The sequence below is a fragment of the Phacochoerus africanus genome, chromosome X, assembly GCF_016906955.1.
Source record: "Phacochoerus africanus isolate WHEZ1 chromosome X, ROS_Pafr_v1, whole genome shotgun sequence".
In the NCBI taxonomy this organism is placed as follows: domain Eukaryota; kingdom Metazoa; phylum Chordata; class Mammalia; order Artiodactyla; family Suidae; genus Phacochoerus; species Phacochoerus africanus.
Window position 1 is genome coordinate 24065260 of NC_062560.1, and position 21720 is coordinate 24086979.

The window sequence follows — 21720 nt, forward strand, 5'->3', positions numbered from 1 at the left end:
TCTGTCATTCCCTCATGTGCAATGGAACATGGTAGTTGCAAATTTAATTTTAGGTTTCTGAAAAAAAGTGTTCAAGTGGTGGGTTCAAGGCCTACCACTTCCACCACACAGTTATGTTTCTCATCTGAAAAAGTAAGAGATAATAATAATGCAGTCAGAAGGTTGTTGTGGATTAAACTAGGAGATAGAAGGTAAAGGGCTCAATAGACCATCATAGCAAGTTCCCAGTGGAGGTTATTGCCAAGAGTAATTTGACCAGCCAGACAGGGAATTAACCCTTCCCTTCATGTTCCCTACACACGTCTCAAATTTGGGTCAGATTAGAATTTCTTCGTTATTAGAATCCTAATTGAGGGCATCAGGATGTTTTGGCTCTTTATTTTTCAGAAGGCAAGATTAAATCCTGAGTGGCATGGTAGGATTAGTCTGAATTTGTGGCTGCTGCATCCTTATTGGATCTGTCCCATGTCATGTCATGGCTGCGGCTTTCACTGTGGCTGGTGGTGGGATGGTGAGGACATGCAGGACCGTAATTCTTCACAAATAATTGTGGAGTAGAATAATGTTTTTTGAAGTGTCTGTCAAGGATTCCTTCTCTGGAATTTCCTCCTATCCTTATATTCACCTGTGTTTGCATGGTCAGATTAAATGACTAATTCTGTATTCACAGCAGACCTGAGGGTATTTCTTGGTGTTTGGATTCCAAAAGCTTAAATTTTAGAGGAGATGAAAAAACCCAGGGCATAAACAAACATTTTGGGGCAATTAATAAGTCATGGAGTAAGTCTTTCCTCCTCAAAGTTTAGCTAGATGCCCAAAATAAGGCCGGGAGAATCAGAAGCGTGGCAAAAAGCTTGATTTGGGAGCAGGGGTTCCCAGGGAAGGGGCCCTACGACCTATAGGTCCCCACTTTTCACTTGAATCCTACATTGGTTTGTGGAATTCAAGGACAGAGGATGCTTGTAGTTTACGCCTACCTCCTTCCTTTCCCGAAGAGAGCACAGGAAAGCAGGAGACATGACTATGGAGTAAAGATAATGGATTCGAGGCCCTGTCCCAGAGTGTGTTGGTGCCTAGTGCAAGGCACCATATTTCTCCAACCTGAGTGATGACAGAAATCCCCTGGTCACTTCTTAAAAATATCAGTTTCCTGATGTTCAGGATAGAGGCTTCAGATTTGTATTTTCAATATGCATATCACGTGATGCTAAGATAAGATAAGCTGAGCATAATTTGGACTTACATGCAAAATATATGGAGCAGAATATGTCCCATGCCCCTAAGAGTGGCATGAACTTGGCGCAGATAGCCGTGTCATCTGAAGAGGCCTTGTGGTCGGGATAAAGTGTTCAAACAGTGACCTGCGTGGGCAAACCACCACATACACACAAATGATGGCGATTTGGACCCCACGGTTGAAATCAGCATGAGAAAATACTGCACCTCACCCAACACCAACCCCTTGTCACTGTGCAGGCCACCTACCTTTGGGGAATGTCCTGGCATTTCAATTTTTACCTAATGGAGAACTGGGAATTCAAACTGTAGTGGAGGTTCAAATATAGAAAGATTGAAGTTTGTGGAATGAGATTATTATCTGCTCAGGCACAGAGTTTGGGGACCTGAGCACTGAAGGGTATACCAGCCAGGAATCAAGCTGAATGTGCAGTCTGATTTAGATTATATTCCAGGGTCTTGGCAGAAGCACTGACAAAGGAAATGGGAGAGAACTGTCATTAGCATGAGCACATCCATTCCCAGGGTATGTGTGAGAAAAGACAGGTAGTTGGCTTAGGTCTGTGCTGGTGGCTTCAGTTCATTTAAAAGGCAGATGAAACTAGTTTCATCTGGGCCTGTGTCACCAAGGAGAACATGAGAGGTAATGAAGCTCCACGGCAAAAGCCCAAATGAGAGCTGGGCTCTGCACTGTGTGGGCTGGCTTCTTAGAATGTATGTGTGGAGATGGCCTTGACATTAATGAGACTACCAGTGTGCTGTCAGCTTGCAGCCACAGCTGGTTATGAAGAGGGGATCCTAATTTGAAACCATATTTCTCCAACCTGAGTGATGACAGAAATCCCCTGGTCACTTCTTAAAAATATCAGTTTCCTGATGTTCAGGATAGAGGCTTCAGATTTGTATTTTCAATATGCATATCAGGTGATGCTAAGATAAGATAAGCTGAGCATAATTTGGACTTACATGCAAAATATATGTTTTCCTTTTTTTGGGCTGTGCCTGTGGCATGTAGAAATTTCCTGGGCCAGAGATCAAACCCGAGCCACAGCAGTGACAATGCTGAGTCCCTAACTGCTAGGCCACCAGGGTATGCCACAACATATTTCTTGTGTGTGTCAGAATGAGCAACAGTGTAGGTAGGGCTGAAGAAATTGGCTCCAGAGAAGATTGCTTGGGTTTGAATCAGTGCCTTTGTTTTCTCTCCTATACAATGGGGATAGGAAACTATGTGTCTTGGGGTTATTGTGTAAAACACTAGAAGAGCTCCTGGCATGTGATAAGCACTTAATCAGTGTTGGCAATCCTTAGGATTCTTTTTGAACACTCTACCAGGAATGCATAAGTGAGGGCACACTAATTGAAAAGTATCAAGAGCTAACATTCTGTAGGGTCTTTATAGTTTTAAAATGTATGATCTTATTTAATATTCATAACTTTGAGACCTCGGCTGTGGGAAACCCAGTTAATCATGGAATTTCAGCTTTGAAAGAGTTGAGTAGCATATGTAAAGTGTTCAGCTGGAAATCCTCGGGTGCATCTTGCCGCCTGGGGTAATGAAATGATGGCAACAGGTACTGAGCTGTGCTTCTCAAACTTTAATGTTCTCAGGACTCATCTGGGGAAGTTGATAAAATATAAGTTGTGATTCATTAAGTCTCAGGTGTGCCTGAGATCCTGCCTTTCTAATGACCTCCATATGATGCTGCCGCTGCCGCCCTGCTGACAACACCTTGGGAAGCAAAGCATTCCTTTCTGCATCCTCATGCCCCTTATGTATATCAGGCCTACAAGCTGCACTTAGGCTTATGAGGACTCCCCAAAGGCAATGGATCTTTGCTTCCTGAAATGATTCTTCAAGACAGACAATGTAGCCTCAGTAAATGCTGTTATCCACGTGGTGAAAGAGAAACCAGCTTGTTCTAATTAAGCAAATGAAATGCTGCTGTAGGCATTGTGCATGGTCCTCCATCTTTAGGAGCACTGAAGTTCAGTAATATGTATGTAGTACGAAAACTACATTGGATATCATTTACTATTACTGGCGAGGAGGCATCTTAGGGTCTTATAGATATGTTGCAATCATTACACTGGCAAAGACTAGAAGAGCTGGTTAATAGAGATGTCCATTTGATAGAATGCTGCATAAACCGGCTTTCCGGATACTTTTGGTGATGATATCCAGATGAACTTGGAGAGATGACACACCAGAAATACATGGGCCAATATCCCATTATCAGTCTTTGAACCATCCAGTTAGATTCACGGTTTATCTCTTCTGTGTCGTAAAAGCCAAATGAACAAGTACAAGCTATTACTTCAATCTGTAGTTGAAAGGCTGTGTGGCATAGAGATTTACTGAGTATCCGCTTCAGTATCAATCATACTAAAAATCAGCACTCAACTCCGCACACTCTTTGAAAGTGTGCTGGAGAAGAAATCAAACTGTGGGGGTGTTTGTGTATGTGAAATCCTTCAGATATGCAGCAAAATATATCTGAGTGTGAGAGAATTGAACCACAGTTCATTGGCCTTTATAAAGTTATTTAGCTCTGATCCTTAGATGGATATAAGAAAATCAGAAGTGCTTGATTCAGATAGACACCAGGTAAAAAGAAAAGGACAAAAAAGGCCTAGGATTCAAGGAAAGTAATGCTATACAAGCTTTATCAAATCCTCCCTACCAACACTGTAATTCGCAATAAAGCTCAGCATGACAGTTCAAAATAAAACAGGGACGTGACAAGACAGTAACCCTTGGAGCATAAGACTAAGGTTCAATAAGTTTCCCTTCCCTTCTTATTGCTTTTATTGGGATTTTCCAAGGCACCTAGGTGAGCCAAAGGGTAATATAATTTACTCTTCTGTGTCCAGGGACTGATTTTCTTTTTTTCCTTTTGTGTGTGGCCTCTTAAAGCAGCCAGCATTGTGGTTATGAAACTTCTCTATTAACACCTTAGCCATGGAGTGGGAAAGGAAGTAGGAGGTTAACAACAGTGTTATATGCATTATATATATCATATGTGATAACAACAGTGCCAAGTAACAAGCAACTGCAATATCTCCCCAACAATAAGCATTTGTTTTGCTCCAGAGTCTGTTGATGGGCTGCCAGTAAATTGGCTTAGATCTGGCTCAGCAGGAGTAGGAGTGTCCTCCTTCTGGGAGTCAAAGCCATACCGAGGTACAAATGGATAGAAATGCCCACAAGGCTTCTCAAGGGTCAAGCTGCCAAATGGCACCCTGTCATGTCTGCCTTGTTCTGTTGGTCAAAGCAAGTACCATGGCTGAAGTCCAAGTCAAAGGGCGGGGAAATAGACTCTTTAGGAGTATGGTCCACATGGAGTTCCTGCGGTGGCTCAATGGTTAACGAATCTGACTAGGAACCATGAGGTTGCGGGTTCGATCCCTGGCCTTGCTCAGTGGGTTAAGGATCTGGTGTTGCTGTGAGCTGTGGTGTAGGTTGCAGACACAGCTTGGATCTGGCATTGCTGTGGCTGTGGTGTAGGCCAGCAGCTACAGCTCCAATTAGACCCTTAGCCTGGGAACCTCCATATGCTGTGGGAGTGGCCCTAGAAAAGGCAAAAAGCCAAAAAAAAAAAAAAAAAGTATGGTCCACAAAGTTCTAGCACCCGGGTACAAGGACGGTGAAGATGGGGGTTGTTAATATACCTCGGAAGAGAGAAGGCCCTGAGACTTAGATCTGTTTTAAGTAAAAAATGACCTGTGTTGGGAGGGAGAGAAGGCAAAGCTAACAGAGTTGCCTGGCAAATTAGAGGCTGCCAAGTTCAATGTGAGTTTCAGCTCAATAGTAATTGTTCCTAAGTGGGTCTACATGGGGCCCATGCTCTATTGTGGACATACCTATGCTATGTAAGTCTGCATTGTTTATCTGAAATTCAAGCTGAACTCAGTGTCATGTTATTCTGCCCACTTCAATCTGGCATCCTAAGGATGAAGCTACTGAGGGTGAGAACTGAGCCTCCAAGAGGCCAAAGAAGGCTGACTCTTAGATAGCATAAGCTTTGCAAAACTGTCTCCTTTCCTGCCTCCCAAGATGTTCTCTCATTCTCCTACCCTTTCTTCTTGCCCATTTCCCTTCAGGAACATGGATTTTTGGCAGAGAAGATACTTGGCTAGTGCCAGGATGGTAACAGGCTCACAGCCTTCCTGGCTGGGTGGTTGGTCCACGCCCTCGCCAGATGCTGGTTCTTGGCAGACACAAAGGCACCTAGGTGTGACTTCATGATGTCGGCCCACCAAGAATGCTGATAATTTGGTGCCTGACAAGGCATTCCATCTTTTTGTGGGTATTTTTATAATTATAGTTGATTTACAGTGTTGTGCCAATTTCTTCTGTACAGCAAAGTGACCCAGTCATACATTCTTTTTCTCCTATCATCCCCCATTGTGGTCTATCCCAAGAGATTAGACACAGTTCCTTGTGCTGTATGGCAGGACTTTATTGCTTATCCTCATTGCAGATGTAATAGTTTGCATCTCCTAACCCCAAACTCCCAGTGGCATTCATCTTTTAATGTGTCCTAAAATATTTACTTAAAAGTGAGACTAGGCATTGTGGGAGGAAAGAGCAAATTGGATAATCTCCCTCAGCAAATACAAAAACCGGATGGTTACAGGAACTGTTGCTTCTAGAAAGCAATTTTAAACCTATCTGTTCTTAGCTGACTATTAATTTTCTCCCGCTAAATAATAAATTGCCACAGACTTAGTGGTTTGAAACAGCACTCATTTATTGCCTCATGGTAGTGTGGGTCCAGCACCGCATGGCTGGGTTCTCAGCTTAGGGTGTCACAGGCTGAAGTCTAGGTGTGCACCGGGCTGGGTTTATATGGAGAGTCTGAGGGAAAACCCACTTACTTCTGAGTGCATTCTTGTTACTGGCATATGATTCAGTTCCACGACATTTTAGAACAGAGGCCCCTATCTTCATGCTCGCTGTTGGCAGAAGCCACTTTGTTCTCCAGACTGCCTTCATTTTTTGACACGTGGTCCCCTTCATCCTCAAGCCAGCAGTGGCACCTCAGATCTCTGATTTCCTCCTCTGCACCCAGCCAAAGAAAAGGCTCTGCTATTAAAGGGTTCTTGTGATTAAGTTAGATCTACCTTGATGCTCTCTGTATCAGCTCATTCCAAAATTCCTTTCCAGCAGTGCCTGTATGAGTGTTTGCTGGATTAACTGGGTGAAGGTTACGTGTTCATCAGAGGCTGGGAATCTTGGACTAGCATCTTAGAATTGTGCCTACCCACAGTGACCATGTCCTGTAAGGGCTTCACAACCCTTGTCCCACCCCAGGAGGTTCCTCTCCCATGTCCAAATTAAGTATTCCACTTAGCCATGTGTGGCACTGTCTCGGAAATGATTGCTTCTTTCTTTATAACCTTCATTTCCCAAGGATGGTTTCAGTGCCCCTCATAATAGATGCCTCTAACATATCTGCTCTACTGTCTAGTCACTCTCTGTATGGTCTGCTGCAGTAATTTTCTTTTGTCAGCTACTTTATTCCATTTTATATTATATGTACCTGGCAGGCAGGAAAAATATTCACACATTTTTTTGTCCATATCTCCCACATTCCCATAGCAAAGTGGTTTGAATCTAGTGGGATCTTATGATTCACTCTTTTTTTCATTTAATTCATGGCACATATTTTCCCCTCTAGTTCTGTCTCATTTTGGGGTTTATTTTCTACACTAAAAATTTCCACAGTGGCATGAGCTACCCACACAATCTTCCTGCTGGAAGAGAGGTTTGCTGCCCTTATGAAGTTGCTCATTGATGTCAGAAACTGATTCTATGTTAATTTCTTCCTTGATGATTAACAACTAAGATTTATTTGCAGCTTCTCATTTTGCTGTCAGGCACATGGATCTCTTCTTCCCCAGGACTCTGACTTTTCCAAACACCATAATTATGTTCTATTCCATTTATTCCAGAAGATGGCGCTGCGCTGCTTCTCCAGCAAAAGAGCATCATCAAGGAGGAAACAGAAAGCCTCAGTGGATATTTTAGCATTTCATAATAATACACCAAGCATCCATATTGACAAAAAATATATTTAAAAGATGACATTTGAAAATACCTACTACATTCCTTTTTCTCCTTATGTTGAGTTTAGTTTTATAGAAGAAATCACAGCTCCCTCATTAAAAGAATTGTGTTGCAGCAGGAGTTGAGACCCTCTGTGCTGCTCTGTTGTCATAATCAGGACTCAGTTGGTGACTGAACTGAATACTTATTCTTTTTAAGAGGACGGCAGCAGTGTCTGATACTAGACACAGATGCCCCATGGAGGCCTTAACTGATTCTACTTTGAATAATGATATCACCCATGGTTTTACTTAATGCATGAATTGTGTACATTGTCATTCATGGAAACTTGAGCTCTTGCCCTTAAATTATTTACCTTTTAAAGAGTTTTTTTTTTAAACTACATTAAAACTGTGTAACATTGAATAAGTGTCAGACATCGAGCATCCTTTTATACCTGGAAGCCTCATACTGAAATGCAAAATTTGGTATTCAGCTGTTTAGGTGCTGGATGTTTTACCAATGGATCAAATCCTATTAATTAGTACTATAATATTCTTCCCCTGTTCTCCTTCCATTTGAGGCCATAAGGAAGTAGAATGGAGGGAAATAGGGACTAAACATTTACTAGTCATATGAAAGCAAGACAAAAAATGGTTTCTACCTAAAATAAGAGGCTTGGAAACAAAAATGACACTGGATGCTTTAGGAAGGTAATACATTTCCTTTAAAAATATTAATTCAGAGTTCACTGGGGGCTCAGTGGGTTAAGGATCTGGTGTTGTCACTGCTGTGGCGCAGGTTACAGCTGTGGTACAGGTTTGATCCCTCGCACAGGAACTTCTGCATGCCATAGATGTGGCCGAAAAAAGTTAATCCCACACATTAATCAATATATTTGCATGGATGTTGATGTTCACATCATGGCACATCTTTTTATTCTAAACATTGACCACATTTCTATCTATATCCAATGAATTCGATGGTATCTCACTAGACATCTTGATTTCATTGGCTCATAGTCATTCACTTGTTCTTTCAGCAAATACAAGTTCAGTGTCTGTTCCATGGCTGGCACTGCTCTAGGTTTACATGGTCAAGGATCTCTACTCTGATGGTGCTTACAATCTGGTACAGAGAGACAGGAATTGTGGATTGAATTGTGTCCCCCCCCCCAAAAAAAAAAAAATATGTTGTGGTCATAGCTTCCAGAATCTGTGAATGTGACTTTATTTGGAAATTGGTTCTCAGTAGATGTAATCAAGTTAAAATGAGGTAGTACTGGATAAAGTTGGTGTCCAGTCTAATGACTGGTGTTCATATAAGAGAGAAACTTGGACACAGATAGCAACACATGGAAAAATGCCATGTGAGGACAGAGGCAGAGATGGGAGTCAGGGGTTTAGAAGCCAAGAAATGCCAAGAACTGCTGGCAACCACCAGAAGCTAGGAAGAGGCGAGGAAATACTGTCCCTGAGAGCCTCCAGTGGGCATACCAGAGCACCTTGATTTCCAACTGGTAGCTTCCAGAACTTTGAGAAAATCAATTTCTATTGTTCTAAGATACCCAATTTGTGATGATTGGTTATGGCAGCCCTGGGAAACTAATACACCCGGCAATAAAAATTTAAGCAGCAAATTATGTAATATATTAAGAGGTAGTTAAAAAAGATAATGCTAGGAAGAAGGGTAGGGAGTATCAGAAAAGTTGCAGTTTTAAATAGAGAAGATCTTACTGAGGAGGTGACATTTGAACAAAGAGTTAAAGGAGTCCATGGAGACAGTTCATGGAAATAACTGAAGAGATTGATTGGTCCAGGCAGAGGAAACAGCAAGTGCAAAGGCCCTGAGGCAGGAGAATTTCTGTATTGCATTAGTTTCCTAGGTATGCTGTAACAAATTACCACAGTGTGGCTTAAAACAATAGAAACCTGTTCTCTTACAGTCCTGGAGGCCAGAAGTCTGAAATCAAGATGTCAGCAAGGCCACATGCTCTCTGGAGGCTCCATAAAGGAATCCTTCCTGGCCTCTCTCAGCTTCTGGTGGCTTGTGGTGTTTCTTGCTCATGGTTACATTTCTTTGCATTCATCTTCACATGGCCTTTTTCTCTGTGTATCCCTGTCTCCTCCTCTTCTGTTATTTATCAGGACTTATTATTGGATTTAGGGCCCACCCATAATATCCAGAATGAGCTCACCTCAAGATCCTTATCTTCATTATAACTGTGAAGAACCCCTTTTTTTCCCCCATATAAGGCTGTATTTACAGGTCATGGGGGATACATCTTTTTGAGGCCCACCGTTCAACCCACTACATGTGTGTTTGGGCAACAGTAAGAAGGCCAGCAGGGCTGGAGTGGGGAGATGGAGAGGAAGGGAAGTAGGAGATGTGGTCAGAAAAGAACACACGGGTTATTCAGAGTAGGAACCAATTGCTTGACAAGTGTGAGTTCTAAAACTTGGGAAAATGCAGCTAGAGTGATTAGTGGTGTGTCTTGTTATTTATTCATTAAGACTGCAAAACGGGGAAGTTCCCATGTGGTATATAGCAGGTTAAGGATCTGATGTTGCCATAGCTGTGGTGCATGTTGCAGCTACGGCGCAGGTTTGATCCCTGGCCTGGGAACTTCCACATGCCTTGGGTGCACCCCATTTCCCCCCCCCCAAAAAAAAAGATTGATGAACAGTAATGCTTTTCATCCATAGCTCAAGAAAAAATGGAAAGGTAATTTTCCTAATTCATATCTAGACGATTACCACTCTTTACCAGAGCACGTTTGAACCTGTTCTATCTCAGTTACAAGAGGGAAAATAAGCCCCCTGGAAAGTGCAGACCAGCTCCCACTGCTGGTTTTCTGTCTCTGAAAATTCCAGGTCAGGATGCCAGGTCAGCGCTTTCACCCAGCCTGCATTTACTGTGGATAATTTCTACTTCTGCCTGGAGGAGAAGCTCTCAGAATCCACCTCCAGAGCAAAGAATGTCGTTAAAGCACTGGCCAGTTTTTCTGTCCACAATGACTCTACTTTTACTGCCCATGATCGTCTGTGCCAGCTGGAATTTTCAGCATGGTGTTATTGGGCATTTTAGGCCTGTTCTACCTAATGCTGAGACATAATAATAATAGAGTAAAACATAGTATCGAGCGCAGCTACTTTTTTTTTTTTTTTTTTAAATCAAGTCCCTGCTGCTACTAATGACTCCTAAGATCTATTCTCAACCCAGGAGCCAGAATGATTTTTTTAAAACATATGTCCGTTGATGTTACTTCTTTGTTCAGAATCCTGCTATAGCCGGGCATCTCTCTCAAAATCAAAATAAACGTCCTTACAATGGACTCTGAGACCCTAAGGGATCTGGCCCCTGTTATTCCTTTAATTTCCTCTCTAGCCACTCTCCCCCTCACTCATTGCTGCTGTCACGTTGCCACCCTTTCTGTTCCAGGATTTTGCCAAGCCTGCTCCAGCCTTAGGCCCTTTGCACAGCTTCCAGGAATATGTACGGTTTATTCCCTCTCTTAATCCAGGACTCTGCATAAACGGCCCCTTTCAGAGGGCCCTGCCTGCCTTCATCCACCTGCTTAAAACAGCCACACTCCCCTGCCACCAGCTGCACCTTCTTTGTGCCCTCATCTTGCATTTCATTTTCCTGTAGCACTTATTGTTGGCTTTACTGATATATTGCTTTATTCCTTTCTTAAACTCTGTGACATTTTGTGAGTCACTGCTGTATGCTCAGCACTGGAACAGTGCCTGCTCCATATTGGGTGTTTTATTAATGCATGTAATGTGCCTGACACATTGTGATATGCTATTAATACATTATCTCCTTTTATCCTCACTAAGAAAATAGCACATTATTATCCATATTTTACACATTAGAAAACTGAGGCTTAGAGAAGCTAAGTAAATTTCACAAAGTTCCAAAAAGTAAGTGGCAGAGATGCAGCTAAAATCTGGGCAGTCTGTGCTGTGAGTCTGGGCTGTTATATGCCTCCATTCGCCAGATGGCAACATAACATAGAAAGTTTGGGTCATGTTTTCAAGGTCACAGTGCTAGAATGCAGTAGAGCCAGGGTTCGTATTTGGTTTCAATCAGTCATAAAGTCCTTATTTTGAATCACAACAGTAACTGTGATGAATCAAATCCATAGCTGATCATTTAAAAAATTATAGTAAAAAAGTGTAACATGCCGTGTCCCATCTTAACCATTTTGAAGGGTACAACTCAGTAGTGTTAAGTCAATTCACATTGTGCAACAGATCTCTGGAACTTTTTTATCTTGCAGAACTGAAACTCTATCCCCATGGAGCATCAACTCCTCTTCCCTCCTCCCCTAACCCCTGGTAACCACCTTCCTACTTCTTGTTTTTTGTTCTTTTGAGACGAACTTATTCCATTATTTCACTTAGCATGGTGGCTTCAAGGTTCATCCATGTTGTAGCATATGATGAGATTTCCTTCTCCCTTAAGGTGGAACAACATTCCCTTGATGTATATTTCACACTCTCTTTATCCATTCATCTGGTGACAGACATTGGGTTGCTTCCACCTCTTGGCTGTTGTGAACAATGCTGCATTGGACACAGGTGCTTAAATATCTCTTTGAGATCCTGATTTGAATTTTTTGAACATATACCCAGACATTGCTGCTCATTTTGAAAGTCCTGTAATAGTGCTAAAAAATACTGGTGGGATTTCCTGGCTCCTTTTTTGAGCCCTATTTTTATAATGTATTTTATTCATTTATTTTTATTCATTTTTTGGGTGCTATTACTATATTTTTTAGCCACCAAATAATCTAACATCCAGCTAGCCTGTAACATCAGATAAATCTAATGGTTCATTGCTTATTTTAAAGGAAAAAGGACTCACCCCAAATTTATTTTGTCTTTTATTGATTTGCCTTCTCAGCCACTTAGTGATGAATTGATTGAGGAATTCTGGTGATAACTGCCATTTGGTCTTACCCCAAACTCTAGATTTGTTATTCCGGATTCTGTTAGGATAAGCTCAGAAATATGAATTTTCATGGAATTTCTTAGTGTTGTCCCCCTTTCTTTCCTGCCTTTGGAAATTTATTTAATTTTAACTTTTAATTTTTATTTGATACATTTATATGTTGTTATATGATTGCCATTGTAATGATAGTTAAAATCTTTATCATGTTACAGAATTAGCATTTCTTTTTTTGTGGTGAGAATAATTAGGAGTTAGTCTCTTGGCAAATTTGATGATTATAATAAAATACGGTTGTCTATATTCACCCTATTGGGCGTTAGATCTCCAGAACCTATTTGCCTACTAGTTGTGACTTTGTAGTCTTAAACAACACCCATCCTATCCCTCAATCCCCCAGCCCCTGGTAACCACCATTGTACTCTCTGTATTTATGTGTTCAGATTTTTAGATCCCACCCATAAGTGAAATCATATTGTATTTGTCTTTCTCTGTGTGACCTATCTCACTTAGAATAATGTCCTCAAGATCCCTCTGTGTTGTTGTAAATGGTGGGACCATTCTCTTTTTCATGGCTGACTAATATTCCATTGTAGATATTAACCACATCTTCTTAATCCATTCATCTGTTGACAGGACTTAGGTTGATTCCATATCTTGGCTATTTTGAATAATGTTGCAGTGAACATGGGAGTACATAAATATTTTTGATATTCTGTTTTCATTTTCTTTGGATATATACCCAGAAGTGGAATTGCTGGATCATATTCTAGTTCAATTTTTAAGTTTTTGAGGAATCTTCATACTGTTTTCCATAATAGCTGTACCAGTTTACCTTCCAAGTGACAGTGCACAAGTGTTCTTTTTTCTCCACTCCTTTACCATCCCTAACTCTACCTGTTACCATTTGTTTTTTTGATGATAGCCATTTTATGAGGTTTGTGGTGATAGCTCCTTGTGTTTTTTTTTTTTTTTTTATCTTTTTGCTATTTCTTTGGGCTGCTCCCGTGGCATATGGAGGTTCCCAGGCTAGGGGTCAAATCAGAGCTGCAGCCACCGGCCTACACCAGAGCCACAGCAACGCAGGATCCGAGCCGCGTCTGCAACCTACACCACAGCTCACAGCAATGCCGGATCGTTAACCCACTGAGCAAGGGCTGGGATCGAACCTGCAACCTCATGGTTCCTAGTCGGATTCGTTAACCACTGCGCCACGACGGGAACTCCCAGAGAAATTTTTAATTTGAGTCTTTAAGTGATACCATTTCTTATTTTGTGTATTTCATGCTTTATTTTATTGGTTAGGTTAGCTAGTGGTTAATCTGTTCTGCAGATTTTTTTAAATTGCTTAATGAATTTTATTACATTTATAGGTGTACAATAATCACCACAACCAAATTTTACAACATTTCCATCCCAAACCCTCAGTACATTCCCCCAACCCCCAACCTATCTCATTTGGAAACTATAAGATTTTCAAAGTCTGTGAGTCAGTATCTGTTCTGCAAAGAAGTTTATTGTGTTCTTTTTTTTAGATTCCACATGTAAGTGATAGCATTTGATGTTGGTGTCTCACTGTCTGACTGACTTCACTTAGCCTGATAATTTCTAGGTCCATCCATGTTGCTGCAAATGCCATTATTTCTTTCCTTTTAATGGCTGTTATATTCCATTGTGTCTCTGTACCACATCTTCTTGATCCATTCCTCTGTCGATGGACATTTAGGTTGCTTCCATGTCTTGGCTATTGTATAGAGTGCTGCAATGAACATTGGAGTACATGTGTCTTTTTGAGTCATGTTTTTTTTTTTTAAAGCTTTTTTCTTCCACCATCTTTCTGTTTTCAACCTTATCAAATTTTGCTTTTGTTCTTATTTTTTACTTTCTTTTTATTCACTTTTTTTCTTTTTCCTTACCTTTCTAGTTGGATGGGTAATTAATTTATATTACTTCTTTCACTTTTATTTTTATCAGTATACGAGGCTAAGAAGTATTCTGTGCACCAAGTGTATCCCACGGCAACCACTTTTGTTGTGTCTATTTCAGGCCTTTTCCTTTGGACTTCCCTGGTTCACACTTTTATAACTGCAGATGTTGGAAACTGTAAATAAGCCTTTTAAAGAACACTATAAAAATCAGCAATACTTGGCTTTAAAACACCAAATATCCATTTACAGGATGAATGCAAAGAAAACAGTGGCCCTACGGTTAGGAGCATTAGTGCTTCTGGGTTGCAATACAATTATCAGTGGCAGCATTATAGATGGAATGAAACAGGGTAATGGCTCAAACAATCTTGGTGAAAGTAACAACACAGTCTTCTGGAAGCTGTATTTGATGCCTAAAACCTGGCTCAAGTGAAGAGACTAATAACAGAACATGGCAATAGAAATTGCTTCCCAAAATGTGATAATAGCAAAAGAAATGCTGTATTTCTTAATATGTTATTATACAATAGGGGGGGAAATAACACAGGGGATTTTACATATACTTTTGTATTATCATATGAATAATTAAATATTAAAACAGAGCATTTGAAATATCAACTCCATTACCAAGACATTTTTTATATATTCAAGTTGGAAGAATTTTGTCTTTTTTGGGGGGGAGGGGTGCTATGTGTATGAGGTGGGGATGTGGGTATCTTCAAATTGGGAAAAAAAGTAATCGCCTTAGTTTGGGATTTTCCCTAAGAGCATGAATTTAAATACGAGTTCTGTCTCAGAAACTGTTTGCTCTGGAAAAGTTATTTAGCTTCCTAAACCATGGTTACCTCACTGATAAGTTGGGAATATTGATCAATTCTATCCTAGAAGGATGTTGTTAGAATTAGTACTTTTACATATCAGTACTTATCGGTGTTTGACACGTAGATATTAATTCATGTATTAATTAGAGTTTAGTTAGGATATGATTATTATTGTATGTTTTTCTTTTTACCCTTTCCCCTACTGGGGTTCCGTGAAATGCATCTTACTCTACCCTAATCTCGCAGCACAGTGTTGAGGACAGAGTAGGTACTCCATGAATATTTTTTGGAAGGATCATTTTTTTTAGCCCCATGAAGGCATAGTGTAAGGCAGGAGATTTGCTAGGGGGAAGGGAGGAAGCAAGTACAATCAGTGATAGTGCAAAAATTGAATTGGAAATAGAAACTGCGCAATTTGAGTATAACCCATTAGACCACAGCTAACCAGGGAGCTGATGGAGGCTGTATGATATAATGGGAAGAACAGACACTTTGGGAATTAGAGCCATATGTGTATTCAGTTTTCTTTACTTCTGAGCTGGGGAATTTATTTGACTACTCTGACCTTCAATTGTCACATCTATTCTAAGATGTAGAAATAAAATAAAAGACATGAAAATGGCTGGAGACTGAAATGGCTGGCGAATAGTATTTTTCTAAGGCTGAACTGAAATATTATGTGCATATCTGTGTCTGTGCAGTACTAACAGTAATATGTGGCACCGAGTAAGCATCAAATATGTGTTTCTTTAAAGAACTTCCTTTTGAACTTGAATAAAATGTAGATCCCAGTGTTGGTGAAACTAAGTTGACAAAGCAGCGGTTCTATGACAGTGAGCTAAGATAAGTCCTGTAGTCATTTTTCATGAGGTTCATTGTGTGGTTTTTATTCTATTTTCTATCCTCTTCCTGTGGTCTACAAGGTGACATACAATTTTGATAAGGAAGAGTTTAATTTTTCATAATTCGAGTGCTCTAAAGAAGAGAGAATATAAAACATAATGGACTTTTTATGACTTGCTTTGGAAAGAGAAGAAAGCTAATATTCTTGCTGTTAAATCTAATAAAGGGAAAATGGTGATCTTTAAGACCCAAAAATGATGTTGCTGCACCAGAGTCAGTGATATATGCACTTAGAGGAGCCTGGAACTTGCTCTGTGCTCAGCTCTCCTTGCTCAGCTCTCCTTGTGACCAAACATATTTTTCTCATTCGTTCTGTTTAAAACATTTGGTTTATATTTTTGACCTATATTTGATATATAAATAGTGCCAATGTAGGCTTGCTAAATCAATATTTTCCCCAAATTCTGATACTACTCTTTGGGAAAAATAGCTGCTTTACCCTTTTAATGTGGTAGACACTCCCCCATCAGAAGATGAGCGTAAAGCACGATGTTAATAGTCTGAGCGGTCTTTTGTCATCTGGGAAGCAATTATGCTGAGAAATAGCCGACAGAATGAACCACTTTCTTTTAATGGCATCAATGTTTTGTTACAAAGCTAGCAAACCCTCCACATGTAAAACCAACTAATGGGTATGTGTCCAAAAAAAGTATGTTTCAGGAGCAGAATCTCATCTCAGGTGCTTTAGATATTCTTTTCTCCTCTAGATTTTTTTTTTTACATTGATGAATGAGCCACTGTGCTCTATAATTATTGTCTGAAAAGTTATTTACTGCCAGTTGAACATACTTCCTAATATTGATTATCATGAAGGGGTACAGTGAGTTCATAAAATGCTTTTCTACCTTATTAAGCTTTAGAAGTTTAAGAAATGGTGAGGTAAATTTCAGACTTAGTCAAGAGAAGAACCTAGAGAAGGTGAAGAAATACGATGTAGAAAGGTTCCCAGGAAATTACATAACTATTAAGGAATCGATATATGCTCATTGAATGAAAGAAATGAATCTTCATAGTTTGAAGTACTAATGGAAGAAAAGAATAAAAGAGTAAACAAGCACAAAGTGAAAAATTAAGTGATAACTCAGGCTGAATTTCAGTGTGCAATATCAAGACAACAAATACAATGTATTTGTGAAGTTCATGGCAATATAATTTAGGCTAGTAATATTAAAAGTTGCATGAGTTAATAAGAAAAACTTAGTAATATTACTCATTTGTGAACAACTCAGGGAAATGAGGGCTGTAAAATATGCTTCTAGTCATAGCTCTATATATTGTTATTACATTTTTTTTATCTCAACCCAAGTCCAATGGGAAATATGTACTGGAAAGTTAAAATCAGGCATATAAATATATGTATACACATACATCAGCTATATATGTGTGTGTGTGTATATGAATGAGCTCAAACTATGACCTTTAAAATTAAGTGTAGAAATTCCATGTAATTAGATTTTGGGTGGCTTCTAAGATCACAGTAGTCAAACCTTTAATGCCACTTCAGGGTTATAGTAGTTCTATTTTTTCAAAGTTTCACTTAAATTTTCTCTCCATGGGTTTGGCACAACTAGATTTCACCAATAAATGCTGTCATTAAAAATTATTGTCGAGCCGACTTTTTGCACCAATAGTATATTTTTAAAATCTAGTTATTTCATTTTTTCTAACTTTTCAAATGGGATTTTTAATATTGCCTGTCTACCCATAGCTATCTATTCAAAGCTAATTCAAAGGACTAGATAAAGGATTAATTTTGGTTTACCTCTTTTTTTTAACAAGTAATGTGTAATAACCACACAGCAACACCCAAGATAGGGCACATACTTCATAAAGTCAGAGAGTGATGCACAGATAAAAGGGGTGGGCACATACAACCTGGTGCCTTAAGAGAGAGAGCACTTCCTGAAACCCAAAGATAGTTGAGTTTCAAGTCAGGTCTGACTCATCTAAGACACTTGGGAAAAGATATTGAGTTATTAGCCCTTCTGGAAATTTGTTCAGACTCTTATAATGGACGCACCCCATGGGGGACTGACAGATAGGCAAAGATAACAGGACAAGGAGCATAAGATGGTGGTTTCTGGAAAGACTTGGCCCATAACTTGCATGGGAATATCTGAGTTCTCTTCATACCTTGCCCAGTCATGACCCTCTTCAGTGCAGTGATCATGGTAAGAAATAATTAGGCATGATCACAAGAAGAGTGCATGAAAGTAGCTCATCCTGTGATCTGGATGAACACCATGACATCCTGTGAAAGCACAGGACCAAGGGCTCTGTGTAGCAACCAGCACTCCCTTTCTGGACAGATTTTCTACACAGTGGTGCCCAGGACAACTTAAATCACAGATAAAAACTACCCATTGAAGATGAGTGTCTGAAGAACTTTATGAATCAGCCCAATGCATTCTTGTGAAATGACAAAAGCCAGGCTCAGGGTAATTAAATGAAAAGGTCACACGCTGTATAATGGAAAATTCAAACTCGAATCCTTTCCCCTGACTCTTCTTGGATCCTTCTTGTGTACAACATTTTCATCATTCCCTGGGAAGAATATGCATCAATTCCAAGCCCCAGTTCATCTGCAGCTTCTTCATTGCTACTGTTACTACTACTAACTCTACTACTCACTCATTCCAGCTAACATTGATCCAGGGCTCATTCTATGTCAGGCCCTGTTCTAAGTTATTTACACATGTTAGCCAACTTAAAGCTCACAAAATTTCCAAGATAGATGTCATTTTAATCCTCATTTTATAGGTGAAGACATTGAAATTTAAAGAGATCAAGCATTGTGCTCAAGGTCATAGTGTTCGTGATTATTTTAATAAATAAATCCCTTGAGCATTCAGATATTCCACTCTGATTAAATTGATAAGAAGTAGAATTGTGTGGTAGACCTTGTGAGCTGCATCCGGCTTGACTCCTCCCTCCCTCCCTCCCCTCCCTCATTATCTCTCTCTGTCTCTGTCTCTCTCTCACACACACACAAATGTGCACGTGTGCATGCACAAGCAACCTCACAGTCCATGTTATGTTTAAAATGTGACTGAAGATGTTTAAGACTCTTCTGATAGGACCTGTGGAGAAAATTTGCCTGGTGAGCAGGACTGTGTGATTTGCATAGCAGTTCCAAGAATACTCTTTTCAGTCCTTCATTATTGTTTCTCTTTTTACGTTTTCTTTCCTCTTTTTCATTCTCCTTTTCCCTCCCTCTGTTGCACCCTGCCTTTTCCATTTTTCTCCTTCTTTTGTGCCATTTCTTCTCTGCTCCTTTCTTCCAAGTGTTTTCATTAGCGTTCCCATGGTCCTTCCTCCTAAATATTCCCTTTATCATCATCTGGGTCATTTGTTCCTTTTCCGCAAGAGTTAATTCCTTAGTTTTTTTTTTTTTCTTTTCTTCTCTTACTGGAGACATAACAAATAAAATGCTGAATCAATCTCTCAAATAACTTGCTACTTTTTTTTTTTTGGAGGTTGACAGTAATTATAGTAGTCAGTACCCTGTCTTTACTTGTAACAAATGCAACCCAAACCCTTTAATCCTTATCTGCTCAAAACCATGCCTTCTGAAGATGAGTGAATTTGTTTACAATGCTGAAAAGCAGATGTGATTTTTTTTTTTGTCTTCCCTCTGCTATTTTTTGGCTTACTCTGTTTCAGCATTTTTGAGTGCTGTAGCTTTCAGACATAACTGTGGGTAAGGAAACCAAAACATGCACCACGAAAAGGATAGAAATGAAAAATTCTTAAAATAATGCTTCCAAAGGAATGATGACAAGGAAAAAAAAAAACATTCAGAGGAAGATAATTCTTATTATGTTAATAATAACATAAATATTTTGATAGATTTGAAGTTTGGCTGGGGGAGGTATTAACTCAAGACTGCTAGTAAGGATACGAAACAGAAAACGAGAGTGGTTTTGAATTATCATGTGATAGAATTTCTCTAAGAAACGTAATGCATAAATGTTTGTAAAGAAGTAACAGAAGTGGAAAATTAATCAGCTTGTGTCCTCTTTTACATTTGCTTTCCTAAAACTCAAGTATTGAGAAATATCTTAAAAGAGGAGATGAGATATCTCTTCAAATGAATACTATCAATCACTTTAAAAGATTCAAAAATTGGATGGCAATTACTCCAAGGATTAGAGAGCAGAGGAAGGGATAATTTGTCTTGAAATGATACCGACAGGTAGGGAAAACGTGACTGAAATTAGTGGAAGCCGAAATAGGCTGACCTTTTGGAATAGGGGTGACTAAGGTTGGACACCCAGAGCTATTTGGGGGGGGAAATCAGTCAACGGATATTTCTAGCATCATTTGGCAAATGTAAAGAGCAAACTGTTCCTTAGAGCTGAGGTGGGTATCACGATGACAGAGAACAGAAGCTTTAGAAGTAGCTATTGGCCGCCCTCATCTGGAATAAATTTGCATAGGCTTGGCAAAGTATTTGGGGATTAACAGCCCTTATACCAGTGTTTACAAACAGAGATGCTGAAGAGAACTAGTAACTGCTGGGGCCACTGGTGGTGAGAGGAGAAGGAAAGGAAGGTTCAGTGTCTCCTGTTGGTCCAGAACAGTTTTAGGACAGTGAATGTGTTAATAACACAATACGTAAAACTCTGTTTTTAAAGTTTATCCATAGCTTAGGGACATCTTGTTGGTTAAATTAGAATTTTAAAAGCTTATTTTGAGAGATATAGAGGCTTTTATAGAAGAGAAAACATGGAGTAACAAAAGGTACAAAAATTAATTTATATGTTTATTTTGCTGGGCTTTAGGGAGAAGAAAGAGCCATAAAACATCCTTGCTACTTGTTCAGAATATCTAACTCTTTACATTGGAGATAATGAGATTTTATACCATTAAATGTCTCATGCTACTTTACCATAAGTATCAGTTAGTCAATCTGAAACTTTTTTGAAATACAGAGATGGCAGTTACACAGGAAGAAAGTTGTTGACTGAAAATAACCCCTTAAACAGTGGAACACTTAGGGTTATTACAGCCCAGAGCTGTGTCTGCTCTCATGTTCCTTTCCCGTGCTATTTCTCAGGAATACATTGTATCTGTCCAGTTTTAGATACCTTTGCTAGATTTAAAAGTTCAAAGAGGTATGGCACAACTGTCTTAATTTTAGTACTGTTTGAAATCAGGTGTTTTCGGGAGTTCCTGTTGTGGTACAGTGGAAATTAATCTGACTAGTATCCATGAGGATGCAGTTTTGATCCTTGGCCTCACTCAGTGGGTCAGTGATCCGGCATTGCTGTGAGCTCTGGTGTAGGCCACAGATGTGGCTCAGATCTGGTGTTGCTGTGGCTGTGGTGTAGGCTGGCAGCTGTAGCTCCTATTCGAACCGTAGCCTAGAAACTTCCATATGCCACAGGAGTAGCTCTAAAAAGCAAAATAAATAAATAAATAAATAAAATCAGGTGTTTTCACCATTTCCATGGGGGGGGTCATAATAAGGAAAATATGAAATTATGAAAACTTGAGATAAGTTGATTGAACTAAATTATGAACCTATTAGATGATGCTTTCTAAGGCTTGGGAGTCATGCTTCAGAGAAGACAGAGTATGTTGATATGAGAAATTAATATGTGATTACAGTGACACTGAAAATCAATGGAGAAAATGCAGATTGATGGGTTAGGTGGTGGATGGCATCAAACTAGCTGATTTTATGGAACTTAGGTAAAACATTATAAATGTATATAGTCAAGATGCATTAATAAATCCAGATGGACAAATAAAGGTAAAAGATAAAACTATAGAATTAATAGAAAAAAATAAAATGAATAGAAGTGTATTTTTGGGAACC